This window comes from Ambystoma mexicanum, chromosome 5q (assembly GCF_040938575.1).
Source record: "Ambystoma mexicanum isolate Mex_15411 chromosome 5q, UKY_AmexF1_1, whole genome shotgun sequence".
Lineage (NCBI taxonomy): Eukaryota > Metazoa > Chordata > Amphibia > Caudata > Ambystomatidae > Ambystoma > Ambystoma mexicanum.
The window spans coordinates 247862792-247878671 of NC_090933.1; positions in this window are offsets into that span (position 1 = coordinate 247862792).

The window sequence follows — 15880 nt, forward strand, 5'->3', positions numbered from 1 at the left end:
AAGTCATTATCCCATGATAATTAACACTCCTGAGGTCTATAATACTCTATTTGCACATGTAAGTCATTATTCACCTCTTCTAATCCAATTAGAATGCTCAAAATTCAGTCAATAACTATTGCCAATGGCTGCATTTCAAGCATTGTTACTTCAGAAACAGAAAAGGGAACAGCATAGCGCATTTCTCTTCAATCGACAAACAGTAAAGCAAAGCACATTTCCCAACAAGATTTCTTTTGAAATAGATGAATAGCTCACAGAAAAACCATGTTATACTCAGAACGATACACAAGGAAACCATGTCACTAATGCCTTACAACCAGCACAACAGAGACTGGAGACAGCGCTTCAAGAAAAGATGTCTGCCATTACTTCAGCTCTCCTGCCTGCAAAAAAAGACCCTCCCTACCTGCAAGGGGATCTTTTTTTTAATGTGCTTTCAACTTGGAAAACAACTTACAATTTAATGCTTTAAGGTGGAAGTCAAAACATGGAAAAACTGCTTTCAGGTTCTCCAAAAGAAACCCTCCACTTTTATTTTACACCTAATGCATGCTTACTTTAAAAACGTTTCAAGTTTAACCAATTTTGCAATTATGCTTACTTAATAAAACAATATTTAATTCAATTACAAGTTTTGTTAATTTACTAGTTATGTATTAACTCACTATCAAATTAACATTTTTACTTAAGCACTGCAAATCTAAAACCTATATTATGGTTAACACCAGCCTGAAAGATAAGTATGCTTAATTATTAGGACCACTATGGCAATCATCACACCTTCAGTGAGCATCATTTGCCGGTTACGGCACAGGACCAAGTTATAATCATGAGTGAAGCCTTAACACTAGGCCCCAGTGCGTAACCAGACCAGTGAAGCCTAGTAAATGTGTGATTATGGCCATTAGCACCCACAGGCAAATCCTTGAGGTGCTAACAGCAATTAAAAGAAAGAAAACGCCTGTGCTGTTTCGTTCCCAGTGTCCAGGGAGAGTAATGGTTGTCATGTAAATGGAAGACAGGGCTCCGTTCTGAGCACCTCTTCCATTTCCATGGCAGAAAGAGGAAGCCAAGTGATGCAACCATGGTGGAGGAGACGCTTTACAGTACAGAGAAGGGGTGGGGGCAATGAGGGGATCCAGATGGGGGTGGGAGGTTGGGAAGGGGCGTGAACAGGCAGCCCCGGGTGGCTGTGCATAGCACTCGGGTTGCTCCAAACCTGGGCTTGCATTGTTAAATTCAGACTGGGTTTGGAGCAACCTAATTGGCTGATGCACCTACCTGGGGTGTTAATACTCCAGTGATGGCTCTGGGCTTCTTAAAATTGTTTATCACGCTCATTTTGGCTAATCGATATTTTATAAACTTGACGCATTGAACAGAACTGGCCTCTTTTCTGTTTAAAATGTCAGACCATAGATTGCGGGATCAAACAGCTTTAGAATTTCCCACTACATTCATCAATGGAAGAACCAGTTGAACCTTCAGGTGATCTGTCAAATATTTTATGCCAACATTTTTGTAGGTCGCAAGAGCTAGTGCAATAATAAGAATGGCTAGAACTCTCTTAAGCAGTTGATTCTCTTGCTTCTGGATAGGTTTGGTGTCCCCAGACCTCCACACACCCCTGCCATAAACACACACTGGCTTTACCTTTTCTTCATAGACTTTCTTGATCAAGTTAACTGGGTGGGCTAACTTTTTGGAGGAAAAGCTATATACCCCACCCATAGCCTTCACCATAAGAAGCCATCTGTTTCAAATGTGTTGGTCACCAGCTATTGCTGTTCAGAAACAGGCCACCAGGTAATGATACATATTAACTCTTTTGATTGCTTCTATTTCGAATCTAGAGCTGCTTGTGGAATATTTTCTGTAGAGACAAACAAACAACATAATGGTTGACTTATCTATGCTTACTTGAAATCCACATCTGTTTGTGTGAATGGTATAGTCTGCTGTCAGATTCTGACAAGAAAGTGGGGTTTGAGTAATTAAAGCTGTACCATGGACATATGCAAGCATAGGGAAACTAATAGACTCAATGGGCCTCATTATGAGTGTGGCGGTCCGGAAACAAAGTTGCCGGTAAGCTTACTGGCACCCTTGTTTCTGGACGCCCACACCCTGAGTCTGCCTGCCAGGGCCACTGTGCCCGAAAGGACCCTGCCGGGCACAACGGCCCCCGTAATCAGACTCATCACGGAAGCACCGGCACAGTTAATAACGGTGCCGGTGCTTCTGTGAATCCATTCCCCTGAAGTCCAATAGGACTCCAGGGGAACTCCAGTCCAATGGGACTCCAGGGGAATGGGGACTAACATTTTCCGGGACCTAGCTTCCTGGTCAGCCAAGACTTGTAATATCTCGGTGGCATCTGGAAGCTAGGCGCTGGTAAAATGTTATGAGTCCGGCGGTAACCCACCGGAAGCACCAGCAGGGTTACCACTGGACTCGTAATGAGGCCCAATGTGTGGTGTATCCGCTCTTTTATCAGTGTGATGTGGAGAGAATGTGTCTTTAAATTAAGCAGGAGAAGGGAAAGAACACATCTTTGGTGGACACCATACTCCACCGTTATCTAAGGAATCATGTCCTGGTTTTACCATAACAGTCCACGCCCCTGTTACCCATGTACCGGATCATAGCAACCATCTAGAGATCTGAAGAAAAAAAAAACAGCAACATCGTACAGTATATACCAGAGTCTTTCGCAGTTTACCAGATCAAAGGCCGTGGCTAGGTCAGTGAATGCCATATATATGGGCTTCTTTTTAATATTTTTTTTTTTGGCCAGGAATACATATCAATGTAATACCTGGTGCATGGTATTCATCTACACCAGAAGTCTAGACAGCATTAGATTGGCAAACAAAAAGAGCCACCTAGAAGTGGAATTCGCTCGCAATTCCTTGGCAATGATCCATCACTCTTCTTGAAGATCTTTACCAAAAAATGGAAAAAGGATTTGTGTTGAGTTTAGCATTAAAACAGTAAGAAGCAACAGCAACCACAAATTGGGAGTTTGTTTAAAAAGGTCAGCCCCGATGCAATCAGGCCTAAGCCCAGGGATTTGATTACTTTTTAGAATTTGAAAGCTGCAGTTATTTCTATTAAGTATAATGGAACGACAAACATTTTGAACAAGAGGATTCAATAATTTTAGATTAGGCTCACCAGGAGGAAAATCTAATATAGAGGCTAAAATCTTGTCCATTTTACACAAAACTGAAAAATACTCGAATTATCATTTACTCACAACATGAGTTATTCTTTATCCTTATCCCCCTGGCCCCCAGATAAGTAGTTCCCAACATTGTGGGGCTTCTGGGAAGCCTCTGCTTTCATGAGGCCATCCAAATCAGCTCTCATCATTTCTAATTCTAATGGATCATACAGGATTGGGTATAAGCCTTTCTCTTTTGGGGAATCAAATCCCTGTCCAATGGCTTAATTTTCACATGTAGCTAGCATGCCTCCTTTTCCTCCCTTGCATGCTGGGTCAAAACAGTCAATTCTATTTATGAAATTATACAAAGATATTCTTCCAGCATGTTATTGGGGTCAAGTATTTTAGGGGGACTGAGTTCAATTGATGGCTGTTTTTGATAAATCATGTTTTTGCCTATCACCCGGGCATGATATGTCCTGATGACGTACCTATGTTTACTTTGAACCCTAAATGGCTCAAGTAGATGAAATATTCTTCTATCAGATTCTGAAAAGAAAGTGGGGTTTGAGCCATTAACACTGTGCCATGGGCATTTGTGAGCATAGGGAGGTTAGCATCCCAGCTCAGGGAGCTCAGACTGAGGGTCATTTCTCATGGTATTGGCTCATGTTCAGCGCTCCCTGATGAGCAGAACACCACAACTACCCTCCCACCTGGGCTACTGCCACCATTTATCCAAGCCCCCTGCCACACTTCTCACTCTCCTCCATCCTCCGTCCACTTGCTTGTGGTCTGCTTTTCTCAGCCGCCACATTTGCTCGCTGACCGCTGGCACCTCCTCTTTCCTCTGTCGTCAATGCACGCCATGGCAAGTTAGAACGGACAAGGAGTAAGTACCCTTTCATGATTTAAATGGTGTCCATTTTGTTTTGTAGTTTTCTTTACCTTGTGAAAGACCCACTGCGCAATTTCACAACTTAAAAGAAAAGCTATTGGTACCCTGGAAAACATGCCCAGGCACTAACAGCTATAGCCCCCTCTGTGGAGGACTTTAATGCCCTCTACAGTGCAGGACCCATGTTAACACCCTAACGTTGCTCTGGCCTATTACTTGGGGAGGCCATAACTGAGCAGTAAGGTCCTCCACCTCAGGGATTGTTGCTTAATTAGCACCCTTCTCACTTTTCAGGGAGTTTGGAATGTGGGAATAACCTTATTGTATTTGTTCACAGGCAGAGCCCCCTGTTGAACCCCCCATCATCCGTCTACAGACCCCAGAGCCCTGCCACACCTCCCTTTGCCTCTTCATATTCTTCACCTTCATCCACTTAACATTGTACCTCCTCTACTGACTGCCTCTCTTGCCTGCTCAACCCACCTCCTCCTCCCTCCGGATGTCCATATATCACTGATGGCCACTATGGAGACAGTGAAAAGACTAGGAATAGTAAGTAGCCTTCTCCAAAAAAGCGATTGGCACCCCTTAAAACTTTCCAGGTGCTAAAAACTAAAACCCACTTGGCATGGGGGTGGCAACATTTCCCAATGATGGCAAGGGTTCCAGCGTTAAGGCCTTGGCTTTAATGAGCCCTGTAACTTGGTCGTGGGTGATTATCGTCCGTCAAGGGGATTTACATTGGCATTTCTACTGCTTATTAAGTATAAGGTTTCAAATAAAAAAAGACAGTACACAAATCCTGGATGCACAAAGCAAGCCTGACCGATTTCAGTGCTAAATTAGTGAAATAATAATTGACAGGGCTCAAATAATTTCTAGCACACCCATGAAAGATCAGGATGTGTACCTCCCCATTCACTGTTGACACCATCCACGGCTACGCCCCTACGTGTCAATATGTATGGGGTTCAAGCTGCATCTCTCATTGGCTCATTGGGGTTGATGGATGTACTAACTATGGCAGGTGTGTGATTTACAAAGTTCAATCAACATAACATAAACGAATTTACTTGTTATGACTTGATGTGAGTCAAATGTTTAAGTGTGTATTTAAACACAATCATTGTTATCCTTTTGCTCTGATTTTATAGGTGCTTCTTAGGTGACTGAAAGTTAAAATAATAAAGTTGTCAAACACCATATCATAATTGAACGGAGTCTAATATAGTAAGTGGCGGTGCTCAGAAATAAGTGACTGGGCTGAGCCCTGGCAACCTCCTCACAAATTAAGCACTGATCGATTTGCAACCAAAGGTCCCACGCTCCCGTATCAGACCTGGGAATGGTGGGGAGGTAGGGAGGGGGGATAAGGGCACTATACACTGATCCTGCAGCTTAACTAAGTCTTCAGTGGTTCACAGCACCCACATGTGTGGAGAGAACTCCTGCCTTTATCTGACCTGAGTTCTGAGAGCCCATTCTGGGCATGGAGATAAAGAATCCTGCATTTGGGAATTTAGATAACATGCAGCGCAAACTGTCAAAACAAAAAAGCGTTTCCTGAACAAGGCCAGAGTCCAACAGCTGCCTGAGCAAGTTGGAAATGGCATATGCAATTTGACCTCTAAATATTTTGATAACTAATATTTTGCATAGTTACCTCTAAAGAGGTGCCTGTTGCACAATGCCCCACAAATCTTCAACATGGTTCTGCCTCCATGGCCTTCCCCAAGGCATGAGGAAATGGGTAATTCCTTTGACAGACTATTCCTGTGGCTGAAAATCGCCTGTACTGATGCTAAGGTTGCTCAGTTGGTTGAGTGCTTACTGCTGCTATCTGTGTGTGATTTGCAGGTCAGAGCTTCGAATCCTGGCAAGGCCAACTCAGCCATTCATCCTTCGGAGGTTGATAAATGAGTACCAACTTCGGTTGGATGATAATTGTATCTGCATATCTTCTCTGTAAAGCACTTTGGTGAAAGCGCTATATAAATAGCACCTCATTATCATTCCTCTGGTACTGAAGCTTCCTAGCCAAGCTCTGGCGATTAAAAGGATCTGTTTTGAGGGTCTCAGTTTCTTTCAGCTCCGCAGTCAGAATCCTCATAGCAACTCTTGAACCGGTATATTCATGGAATTCCACACTAAACTGCTCTGGTTTAAACATTTCTAATACTCAGGGTACTACCACCTCACCCTCCAATGGGCTTACTGCCTCTGCGAAGTTACCCTCCCATGCACCTGCCACCAATATCACCAGTATCCTGCCCATGCTTACATGCCAACCTTCCCTTACGTCACACTACTCCTACTACCCACATATTGCCCCACACCAACACGTGAGATGCCATGACACAGGCAAGAGTCACCCACTACGTCCTACTATCCCCAACCTAACAGGGAAACCCAGAACATGCACCTACCACATTACACATACTAAACACCCCACCAGATCAAAGAACGGAACACTCCTTTGGCATCTCACCCCACACCCTCTACTACGTTTGCGTACCCTCCCACTACAGAAATTCGTAATGCATTCCTACATTACTGTACCACACCATGCCACCATCCATTCATATCAACAACCAGCCCACAAGCACCTACTCGGCCACTGCCCTGCATGCCTTATCAGACCTACCGCCCATGAAGCATTATCCCACACCCCTTCACTGCGCTCTCCTCAACACCAGATCGCTGACAGCACATGCCCATGAAATCCTGGATCTCATCCCCTCTAATAACCATGACATCCTGGCCCTCATTGAAACATGGCTAACAACAACAGCCGGCCCAGCCTTATCCCTAGCCATCCCACTGGGCTATGCCATGTTGCGCTGTGACAGAAAACTTAGAAAAGGAGGCAGCGTTGCCCTTATCTATAAGGATTCCCTTGCCCTTTAAACATCCAGCACTTCCCGCCCCCCAATTGCGAGTTATTATCAAACTCAAACTATCTGACAACGCCACAGGCTCCATGTACCTTGTCTATCGACCGCCAGGCCACATCAACACCTTTGAAACTGATCTAATCCACCTATTGTCCACTCACATTAGGCCTACTACCCAATTCCTCCCCCTCAGTGAATTTAATCTGTGATTCAATGACCCCACAGACTCTGAGGCCACCACCCTCTCCAACTCCCTGACAGTCTTAGGATGTATTCAACACATCACCTCCGCTACACACATGCTTGGCCGCACTGTAGATTGGATAGTCGATCACAACAGTACCATCTCCATCAGCTCGAACACACCATGTCATTGGTCTGACCACCATAACATCACCTTCCTCATCCCTATCCCTAGTGCACCAGCTAAACCTGCTCTAGGCCCAACCACCACCCTGGCCCACAGCACTCGAAACCTTACCAGTGATAAGGTCATCCCCCTTAGCATCTGCTTCCCCTCCACCCAGGATACTACCCCCAAGACTGTTAACCTTCTTGCCCCCTTAAAACTAAGAAAATCAAGCATCCGTCCCATTTCAATTCGTGGTTCACCCCAGACCTCCGTGCCACCTGTGCCTCTAAAAGACCCACTGAAGCTGCCTGGCACACATATCTCTCTGAAGCTAACAAAGTCTGCCTCTCTAAGATCTCACAGCACTACAAACTGGCCATCCAAAAGTCCAAAGCAGATGTTTGCAATAAAAGAATCTCTAAAGCTGCCTCAAGTTCACGTGAGCTCTTCTCTATCCTCCGTGAATTAGAAACCACGGTCACCCCGCCATCCACTATCACTAAACACAACGACTGGTGCAATTCCATCCAAGGGACCTTCACATGGAAAAATCACACAGCTCCAATCTAAGATAAAAACTAAGCTTACTGGAACTTCAGCTACACCATGCAAGGCCACTCCACCCAACGCCCATAACAACACCCCTCTCTTCCACTTCCAACCTGTAAGCACCTCCACCCTCAGCAAGACTATTGCTGGCCTCAAACCTTCATGCTGCAAAGGAGACATCTGTCCAGCCTCATTGGTCAAGGAGTGTATAGAACCTTTACTCCCCCTCATTGCTGCCATCATTAACACATCTTTCACCACAAGCAGCGTCCCCATTGCCTTGAAAGAATCTTGGATCTCTCCCCTCCTGAGGAAACCAACACTTAACCCTGCAGTCCCAACCAACTACCGACCCATTTTGGAGCTCCACCACATTCTAGGCTCACAGCAATCTGGTTTCCGCCCCAAGCATGGCACCGAAACAGCCCCCCTAGACCTTAAGAATCAGCTAGATGGTGCTAATGACCAGGGCAAGCTCTCACTTCTACTACTACTTGACCTCTCTGCAGCTTTTGACCTCGTTGACCACAAGACCCTATGCCAGAGCCTCACCTCCTCAGCCCATTTCTCAGCAAAAGCAGCCAACTGGATTGCCTCCTTCTTGTTCTTGGCTAACAGAAGTGCGCGGGTCTTCACTGGTGACGCCACCGCCTCCCCCTTACCTATTCCCTGCGGTGTGCCCCAAGGCTTGTGTGTCTCACCCACCATGTAATGTGTACACCAGGCCGCTCTTCGACCATGACGAAAAAACAGAACTCCTCCTCATTGGTCCGCCTGCCTGCCTTTCAAACTGGACCAAGCTTACACAGCATTCACCATTGACGGCCACACTATCCCAGTAGCCACTTTTGTCAAGACCATAGGCGTTTACCTGAATTCTGCGCTAACAATGACCCACCATGTCAACCACATTGAGGCATCGTCAGGCTATGCCACCAAGCTCATTAATGCAAGCAAACGTTCATCTCACCCAAGAACCGACTGAAAGTAGCACGTGCACTTGTATGCATCAAACTTGACTACTGCAACTTGCTCCTTTGTGGCACTACAGAAAATGTTTTTTTACAAATTACAAGTCATACAAAACAATGCCCTACAGGTGGCCCTTGACATCGGCAGACAGGAGCATATCTTGCAAGCAAGACAAGCCGCCCACTGACTTCTGGTAATGGACAGAATTAATTTCAAGATTCTGTCCATCACACGTCAATGCCTCTCTAACAACGCTCCCCCCTACCTGTCCCAGAAACTGAAGAAGCATTCCACTACTAGGCTAGTTAGATTTGCCTATGCCCACCGTCTAACCACCCCAAGATTCCACCATAAAAAAACAGGCGCGTCAGGTTTCCAGTTTTCCAGTGTGAGCATCCACACTCTGGAACATGCTGCCCGTCCTACCACTGCTTCAGGAAACACCTCAAAAACGTTCCTGTTCAACTGACTTTTCCTCACCTGTGCAACGTACCCTGTAGTTGCCTTGCTACCTCCCCTCCATTTTCATCTATCTCTTTTGTATTCTGGTTGTAACCAGCGCCTTGATGCCCATGGGCTTTGTTCACTGCTTTATAAATCTACAAATAAATAAATAAATAAATATTTATAGGTTTGAAAACATGGGATAATTAGGAGCCAGTTCATCCGGGAGCCAACAGTGTTCAGTGAGCAGTGCCTCCTCTCAACTTCCGAAGAGCCACTGTGGGCTTCCTCCTCTTTCCTCTGAGTGGGAAGAAGGTGTTAACAGTAACTTTTTTGCAAGGTCAGCCTACAAGTCTCAGATTTACTCAAATTGGCTTCCCCCTTTGAAAGCAGTATCCCAGGACATGCTCTCAAGAGCAAAACCTTTACCACTTATCACTGCCACCATCCGGGACACCCATGCACCCAGTGCAGAGAGAGGAAAGCGGCATCTCCCAAGAAATCTATGGCACCTAAAATAGCCAAGTGCCTCTGAGGTTAGTAAAAGAAGCATGAGGGCTTTCACAGCTCCAGGTCATGAAACAAGAAGCAGACACCATTTAAATGTACAAGTCTTAAGAGATTTCTTGAAATGTTCCATTTAATATTGGTGTATCCTTCGAACAGCCAACACTTGTTTCAACTTGCGTCTTTCTCAAGGCTATTGTGGCAATTTCCCAGCTGAGAAGTTGCACGATCGAATCCATGAATAGGTCTCATGCCACGCAATTGTAGGTGTGCGAGGTACTGCATGCTGGCTGTGCCTAAGAACGCCCACTTTTTCGCAAGTTCTTCCCCCTTTTTGGTATTCCGCCCCCTTCCAGCCCTCTGCTCAAGCCACACCCATGCCCTGCTTGGAGTCTCGCGCAAGACCCTTGATGGCTCGCACAGATGTGCCGAGTCAGCATGAACTCCATGCAAGTCCAGGAAAAGTACTGCGCATTCGATTCCATGAATAAACAAAGGCGTATTTGTTTGCAGTTGCGCGTGCAAGTACCCTATTTTCCACGCAGATAATTCTATGAAGCATGCCCATAAACTTAATGTGAGCATCAACAGGTAACCAGTGGGGGTGGGGTATGCCCTCCAAAAACCTCTGAGACTTCATAACAGTTCAGGCAACATTGTTCTGAATGACTGGAGGACGTATGGTCTGTGTACACCCTGATATAATTGCAGAGGTTGAGTTTGGAACCTAGTGTGGGTTTAGAAATTAGGGCTACATTTATTTCATGTGAGAATTTGCAGATTCTCATAAATCCTCTGATGGGTTAGATAGTTGGGCTAACCCAAAGGTTGGTAGGAGCTGCCATATTAAGATATGAGTCAAGTAGGCCCTCAGTGTTTTAACCTTTGGTTAGATTAGGATGACATATGAGGGTAGTGAGAAGGTGAGGAAGGGGGACACATTGTTTTATTATTTGTGGCTGCGCTAGTGATAGCTAGCTCCATCTCAGAGAGCTCTTTAAAGTGAACCACTTTTTATCCATCCGTTCATTGATGTGTGTAGGAGTGGAGGAACATTTGGTATTGTCCTATTGCCTTCATTGTTGGACAGCTCAAAGTATGACAATGGTGTCATAAGAGCTAGAAATATGGGTAACCTCTTGTGATTGAAGGAGATTGTCCAATGGTCTGGTCTAGATATTATATTAAAAGAAGGGGTATCAAGTCAAAGCCCTGTGGTACCCCACAGACCACTTGAGAGAAATCACTATTCAAGTTATTCTGACGAAGATGAATGTCTAATTGCATGCCAAGAAAGATCCAACACATTTTAGTGCTTTGGGTTGTGTAGTGTAATATATAGCTACTTGGGGTGTAGCAACTCACTGAATGTGATGGCATTTTGTTGCCAGCAATAATGTGGCATACACATATAGCCAGTCCTATGTTGCTAGCATAACATGTGAGTATGTGGATGGAGACAGGCTGCAGGTTTAAAAGTGCACCAGAATTTTTTTTTCTCTTCTTTGAAATGCCTCATACATAGGAGACTACATTATTCATCTAACTAACTGACTTAATTAACAATTACTAATCACTAGTGCTAACTCATTAACATCATAATGTAATCTCTATGTGAAAAATGAGGTGAAAGTACATGTTCTGAAATTCGTTTTCAAATGTGCACTAGAATATATTTTTTTTCTTCTCTTTGTGTTTCTATTGTGTTGAAGGAAGGGTGATGCGGCCTTTTTAATTTGATTGGTGCAAAGTATCTGCAGTGGTTCTATGTAGGAAAAGGGGAAGGTGCAGAGGTTTGCTGGGGAAAGACTGACAGAGGGAGAAGCAGTTGGAGAATGACCAGGCTTCCAGACGGACGTGCCTGGTTTCAGTTAGCGCTGGCTTGAGAACCCTATGTTTTCGCCTCACACTCCAAACATTTGAGATAACAGAGAAAACCCCTGCTGTCTGGGCCTGTTCGAGTGAAAAGGAGATCGTGTGGGAGAGGGAACAGCAAATATTTGGTGAGCATCCAAGGTCGAAGTGAGGTTATTCTTATGCGATTGTTTGGCGAATGTGTTCTAAAAATATCAGGCAGTCAGAATAGAAAGGCAAAAGAAAATCCCTTGCATTTTTATTTGTCATGTGTTGAATCCTAGTTTGAAAAAAAAAAAGATTTATTTGCACTGTATCTGTGGTTTTGTATTTCTCTTATCATTTTGTTACAGGTAGAGATGAAATACAAATGGTAAGAACTGTATCATGACTTTGTAATTGTTTGCAATATAAGATATATATATATATATATATATATATATATATATACATGCTTCTGAGTCTTCATTGTTTTGGGTTTGCCGAAGCGGATGTGGGGAAGATTCATGTTCTTTGATAATATAGCCGCCGATTTGTTCATGCTGATGGAATAATAGATAGAATTAGTGGTGATAAATAGATGTATGCGTGTGTTCCCCCAGTGCATGGTGTCTGGGGGAATCTAATACAATATATAGATTACTGGGGGTCTATGAACCATTAGTACCCGGCGAGAGACAATCAGAATGCAACAAGCATTCTGATTGGCTCTCGCCGGGTCATTACCGGCCGAGAATCCTTCGATTCTCGGCCGGGATTCCAGCCGCCTTGTCCTCGGCGGGGGCGTGTCAGCCCCTCAGCCAATGAGGAGGCTCGAAGCGGGGCCATCCCTCTCCGAGCCTCCCCACGACTGAGAGGCTGCCTTCGCCCCCCGCCGGGGACTAGGGTAAGCTTTTTCTTTTTCCTTCCCTCCCTCCCTCCTCCCTACCCCACATACCTTTTTGCTCCTGGGTCCCCGCTTGGCAACGATAGCAGGCTCGAGCAGTGTACGTTTTTTTGTTTCTCCCCCTCCCTCCCTTCTACCCTCCTAACCCCACTTACCTTCAGCTTCTTTTTTTCTTATTTTTTTTTTTGGGAGCAGACGCCCTGGGAACACTTGTGTTCCCAGCGTGTCCGCTCCCGACGGCAGCCATGGAAAGGGAAATAAGACTCAATTTTCCCTTTCCCGGCGGCCATTTTTGTCATTTTTTTTTTCCTGTTTTGAAACGCGGCGAAACAGAAACAAAAATGCCACTAACACCCCTAACAGGCCGGGGTGCTAATGGCAATAAGACCCTTGGCGGCAGCCCAAAACCGCCCACGGTAATGCCCCCGGGGCTTCGTTAAGACACTCACTATGCTGGGGCCTATAACTACGGCCCGGGGGCATTAACTGGGGCGGTATTGGCCCACCGCCTCGGGTCTTATTGCCACAGTAATGGGGCCATGGACGCATAGTTCACTGGTGTAGATAAATCAGTGATAACAGCCACAAGTTATAGGTGGCACTCTATGTGAAAGTGTGGTGTCCCTGAATGTAGGTCCAAGGTTCTCTATACATCACAAGAGTATTATAAGAATGAGGAAAGTTTTGTGTATGATGGGGCTATAAATAGGGGAGGAAAATTATGCTCACTACTAAGTAATTTATCACCAGAAAATACTGCCAATAGTGTATATTACTAAATTCTCCAATATAGTGTAACAAAATATGGTCACTGGAATGAGGTAAGGCCAAACCCAATCTATATGCAAGGATAATTTATCACCAAATTGCCGCTCTTCTTTTGGCGGTAAGAAAATACTGCCAGACCCCAAATCTGCACAAAATATCCTACATATATATATATGGTGCGTTGCAGGCTGGGAAAGTGATTATAGAGCACCTACTGGGCATGGCAGGTGTGTCTCACACTACCATCCGTGCATTAGAGGGAACCCATTTCATAATAGCAGTGTGACACTAAAAGTGAATTTCAGAATGTCTCATATGGAAGCCACATTCCCAGAGCTAGTGCAATACCTGGAGGCAAAGTTATATGCACATGGGACATGGTCATCAAATAATACCACAGAATGGCATGACCGCATTTATGGTGAAGTACAGAAAGAACCACTAGACAGCATTTTTGCAGAAGGCAGCATAATTCAGGTCTGCCTTTTGAGACTATTAAATGCAGCTGCTAAACATGCAGAGAAAGATTGTCTGATACGGCTATGCGCCAAGACATGGTTTATCTTGAATAGGTCCCTACGAATGCAAGAAAATGATACTAAGCTGATTAACAGGTTAAAAGCTGATCTAGATGGGGCAAATAAAAAAGAGGAAATTGTCTAAAAGCAAGAAACAGTTTGAGGATAGTGAACGAGAATTGGTACATTTGAAAGCGTTGGTATACCGTATTAGACAAGACAAAGATGAGATTGTTTCGGAAATGCAGATTTTTCAAAAAGAACATTGTGAAAAAGAAAGTGATCTCCAAAATGCTGAACAGGAAATGGTTAAAGTGTTTCAAGAAAGAGACAAGAGAAACAAAGAATTCAATGAATGCCAAATGCAAATGTGCGATATGCAGGAGGTAATTAATAAAATGAGTGATGAAAACAACTATTTGCAAAAAGAGGCAGGTAGGCTCCTTAAGAAGTATAAGGATTTGGAACAGCAAATGTGCATTTCCAGGCCCTAGGATAGACGGCAGGGCTCCACATTCAATGGAGTTGAGGTGAATCCTATTTCTACCCAAAGAGCTAGTGCCCCGGTGAATGAACTTGGTTGCAGCACCCTTGGGGGATTTAATACACCCATTGGGGGAGCCACCAATCCCATACACCGGAAACCAGGATTGAATCACAAAGTAGTGCAATTCCGTGTATAGCAACGAGTAGCCCCATAAAAATAATGAAATCCATCAAAGCTCTGATCAAACCATTTAAAAAGGGAGGGGGGTGCTGCATAGAGGACCACTTAGAAGTGGTGCATGACATATTTAAAGCCCTCCAGATACCTAAGGAACAATACAGACAATATTTTCATTTAACTCTAGATGCTCCCACAGCCAGTATCATAAGGGGATTAAATGAACAGCAGAATATGACATGGGCTGAGTTTGAATAAGAGATTAGACGTCATTTTTCTCCTTTCCAATTATTGCAGGAGGTGACAAAGGTTGCTTACACGATTACTGCTGGGCCTAATACGTCACCTCGCCAATTTTTGCAAGACTTAAAAAGAGCTTTTTCTCGTTTTGATGCATCTTTTTGACCCCAATTCCAATGAGTTTAAAACTGCCTACTTCTATGGGCTACAAAAAGACATCATGTCACAGTTGGTCCGTGAATTTGACCATGACAAGTGCCTTGAACGGATTGTACACCAAAGCACAAAACTATATGAGGTACTGTATTGTCAGGGTAGAGAAAATGATAAAATGAAAGACACTAGACCAAAATCTAAAGAACCCTCAACAACAATGATGGAAATCAGGTCAGCCAAAATGTCCCTTGAGTCTGCTCAAAGTCCAGGTAAAAATAATTTGACACCTGAACAAAGGGGTAATCAACAGAGATCATCACTCCCTGCACCAGTGTTTCAATCACATGATCCTAGTAATAGGGAGAGCTACATCAGCCCTAGGTACTTAGGAGATAGACCCTGGGCAGGCTATCAGCCTGAGATGTCAGGTATGAATAATAATCAGAGACAAAGTCAGGATCAAAGAAATAATGGCCCCTACCAGACATTGGGAACACAGAGCAGATTTGATCCCAACACCATGATATATGGTAATCAGAATAGACCCTGATATGTGGATCGATTTACTGATATGATATGATATGATATGATATTTTACTTGTATCGCGCTCGCACACAAGTGTTTCAGAGCGCGATTAGGCAAGGGAGGGGAACAAGGGAGAACACAGCACAACATAAACACGATCTTACTAGGCCCAGTGACATTGAGAACGCGCAAGTGCATGGGAAAGGGAAAAGGGAAAAAGTGCATGGAAGGGGGAGAGTGGAAAGTGCAGAAGCCGGGGAGCGCAGATAAATAAAATAAATAGAAAATTGAGGCAAACTGTGGTAGTGCAGCCAGCAAGTGGCAAGTGCTGTGTTTAAGGCAGCAGACTGGGTAAGTCTGAATAAGTGCAGAAAAAGAAGAAAAATGGGGTGGGCTGTATGGGTACAGATACAGTCCCCATTGCAAGGGGTGGCCAGGAGGCAGTGCAGGAAGGTGGCAGGGTGAGCAGGTACCTGGGCC